This window comes from Etheostoma spectabile, chromosome 9, assembly GCF_008692095.1.
Source record: "Etheostoma spectabile isolate EspeVRDwgs_2016 chromosome 9, UIUC_Espe_1.0, whole genome shotgun sequence".
In the NCBI taxonomy this organism is placed as follows: domain Eukaryota; kingdom Metazoa; phylum Chordata; class Actinopteri; order Perciformes; family Percidae; genus Etheostoma; species Etheostoma spectabile.
The window spans coordinates 13,096,517-13,097,415 of NC_045741.1; positions in this window are offsets into that span (position 1 = coordinate 13,096,517).

Here is an 899-nt window from a genome sequence, read left to right on the forward strand (position 1 = left end):
TCCTTGTATGTGTCCTCATACCTGGCAAATAAAGCTGATTCTGATTCTGATTCTGATTTAAAAGCAGAATTGGACCCACACACCTGTGTTGCAATGATCACAAGACAACGATTTATTTCTGATCACTATGCTGACTAACTTGTGTTTGGTGGACTGTGTACGACAAAGTACAATATGAACTATTGTATGGCAATTTAAAAGTATCAATGAGTATTATGGCATCTGTACAGTAAATCACTGATAGTGATCTTTAAATTTGTGGCTCAATCTGCGTTACTAACAGTAAGCGAGTGGTGTCATGCAGGTCAACTTCCTACCTCTGCTGAGTCTTGGTGTCTTACTGGCAGTTTAATAATAGTCCTCTTTGGCTCTGCCACTTTACAAGCATGGATTAAATGTAACTGCAGCTGTGATGGAAACTAACAATGGCACTACAATAATAACTTTTTACAGGTGTTTGGATGGCTGTTGTTGGGGTTTGTTGCAATTTGCTTTTGTAGCTATTTCTAGACTTTTAAATGAGCGCAATTTATGGTATAATGGGTGGAGAAAGGTGCTGGTTACCTGATGAACTTTAGGTTTGGTAAATACGACGTGAGCTGATGTATCACAGCGTGCGCTTTCCGCAGGTTGGCCATGGTGCTGATAGCACTACATTCGCAAATGTACATACATCTGGCCCTCAGTACTCTTTCACCTTACAACAGCATGATATTCAGTTATGGAGGGTCTTCTCACTGGTAAAGCAGCATGAAAGGAGTCTGTTGGTCAGGATCAGGGGCTGCTGTAGATGGCGTGGCATTGCAACCCAAAAGCATCTTGGCTAGAGTGCGTCAGTGGAATTTTGGGATCAAATATCATTCTTCACACACACACACACACACACACACACACACACA